Genomic DNA, 2612 nt, shown 5'->3' on the forward strand with positions numbered 1-2612 from the left:
TTGCAAAATGGCAAAGAATGATTTGTAAGAAGATCAGTGTTGGGAGCTTATTAAAATAAGAATTTAGGGGATGGTTTGGAAGTAGAAGAGGGAAATCTCTTCGGAGAGGAGGTATTTCTAAGAGTTGAGACGAAATTGTGGAATATGAGGAAGGGGAAATAAGGGGAGGGGAGACAGAGAGAGAAAGATAAGCAAGAAATAGAATTAATGGGAAAATAGGAGGTAAATGGTGGACATAAACGTGAAAAAGTCACAAATAGGAAAATAAACAAAAGTACTCAGAAATGAAAGATGATGCATTTACCATCATTTGAGACAGAATGAAGATTGTCCCCACTCCATCCTGTAGGCTCCCAGATGGGCTTAGGCTGTTAGCTGGGTTATTTGAATGTTTTCTTGAAAGCATTATTGAAAATCACAGCCCCAGGAGGTGTCTTTGTTCTCACTGCACAAGTGCTGGGTAGACCAGGGACCCAGAGAAGCCTGCAGCCGCCCTTCTGGAGCTGGGGCCAGGAACCCCACCTGCTCTGGAACCTGACCAGATGGCTCTAGAAAAAGAGCTGTGTTGTATGGGCCTCACGGAGGCCTCTTCTGTCCCTCTAGGCCCCCACAATGTCAGTGGCGCCTCCTGGAGTTGGGCCTGTGGCGGGAGGAGTCCCTTCTCTCTGAGATGTTTCTGCTTTCCTCCCTTGCTGTGGTCCTCAGGTCCCACCCCACAGGGCCCTGGAGGCCTCCACCGAGCGTCTCACTGCTCTGGTGGGAACTAATGACTCACCTCTGCAGAGAGGCTTTCCCATCTGTGTGCTTAGAGAGAGATGTTCCACACACTGAGTGAAACAGCCTATTTGCAAAGGCCCGGGCCATTCGGGGTCTGATCAGCAAATCTGTGTTCAGAGGCTGAGGATCGGGCTGTGGGGGCAACAGCTGACCACGTCTGCCTCCCAGTGCAGCCCAAGACAGCAGAAGGCAATTTGCTCTCCTCAGACCTCTTTTTATGAAATGAGCACTAGAGCGTTCTTGAATTCTTCAGCTTCCGTGGAGAAATGAATTCGGCAGTGAGGAGTCTTGGGAATCTGAGATGCACGTTCTTATTATGCCAAATAATTAGAGAATGCTGCCAAGCCGCCTTCTCCTTGCTCTTTCTCTGGGTTGCTGTTTTCAGCACTTACTGCCTTCAGAGCCTCAAATAATTGCTTTTCTGACCCATGTATACACATGTGCACACAGATGTGTGTATATACATGCATGTGCACACATCTGCTCCCCACAGTGCACCCTCATGCTCCCTGGGTGTCTCACTCGGTGGACTCTCAGTCCAAGAAAGACTTGGGCTCTGCTCCTGGGCAGGGAAGCCTTCCCAAGTGTGTGCCCAGTTCTCAAAGCTTGGGCCTCTACTTCCTCTGCTGACCCAGGGGAAGGTGATATGTGCATTATTAACCTGTGGTAGAATATACGATGGTCCCTCATACATGTCCATAGCTGAGTCATATGTCATGTTCTGTGGCAAAGGGGACATTGCAGCTGTGATTAAATTAAGGATTTTTTTTTAATATGGAACACTTCATGAATTTCCATGTCATACTTGTGTAGGGGCCATACTAATCTCTGTATAATTCCAATTTTGGTATATGTGCTGCTGAAGCAAGCACTAAATTAAGGATGTTGAGATGGGGCAGTGATCCTGAACCATCTGAATGGGTCCAGTATAATCACAAGGATCATGATAGGAAGAAGGCAGGAGGGTCAGGGGGAGAGAAGATAAAAATGGGAGCGAAGGTGAGAGCAGTGCATGGCCACAAGCCAAGGAATGTGGGGGCCTCTAGAAGCTGGCAAAGGCAAGAGTCCTCTTGCAGAGCCTCCAGAAGGAATGCAGAGCTTCTGACACCTTGATTTTCGTCCAGTAAGACCCACTTCAGAGTTCTGACCTCCAGAACCTTAGGATAATAAATTTATACATTAAGCCACTAAGTTTTGGGGAATTAGTTATAGCAGCACTAACAACTAGTACACACTAGTATAACTCAGGGCATGGTCTTTCTGACAGGCAAAGGGAAAAACTCTTCTGTCTTCGAGCTAGTCCTAGGTGGCCTCTGTGTCTGGCATCTAGGCACCTAGGCAGCAGAGGGCAGGTAGATGCATCATGGGGCTCAGTCATGCGTCACAACTAAGAACTGGGGGCAGATTGCACGCCAGGCGGTAGGACTGTGGCAGAAAGCAGAAGAAATTTCAAACCTAAACTTTGCTGGATTCAGGGTTCTGGGGAAACCAGTTATTAAAGCCCTGAACTCAGAGAGTGAGCGGACTGCCTGTGTGGGTGGGTCAAGGAAGGAGCTGGTGGTGCGATCACCTGCTAGTGGCAGGCAGCCTGGGAAGTGGCAGAGAGAAGAATGAAGCTCTTTCAGACCTTCACTTTTTTACCTCTGAAGTTTCCATGCCCATCTGATGACCAGAACCATCTGGGGTGCCCGATAAAGACACATTTGGGGTCCTGCCCTGGGGTGCTTCCAGGAGCTCAACTGTAGGTCTGTTCACAGGAACGTTGATTGCACTGGATGTGGTATCTCGTTCCCTTGGAACCCTACACACAGGGTTCCCAAGTCTGGTCCTGCCTA

General features: G+C 48.7%; 1 non-coding gene across 1 annotated transcript; it reads right to left on the minus strand.

Annotated features, from left to right (window-relative positions):
• Window positions 1-1545: 1545 nt before the first annotated feature.
• On the minus strand, window positions 1546-1649 carry LOC128058126 (U6 spliceosomal RNA). The gene has a single exon (XR_008200404.1). It is a non-coding gene; the product is annotated as a U6 spliceosomal RNA (small nuclear RNA).
• Between the last annotated feature and the right edge of the window lie 963 nt (window positions 1650-2612).

The sequence above is a fragment of the Budorcas taxicolor genome, chromosome 1 (genome assembly GCF_023091745.1).
Source record: "Budorcas taxicolor isolate Tak-1 chromosome 1, Takin1.1, whole genome shotgun sequence".
In the NCBI taxonomy this organism is placed as follows: Eukaryota; Metazoa; Chordata; class Mammalia; order Artiodactyla; family Bovidae; genus Budorcas; species Budorcas taxicolor.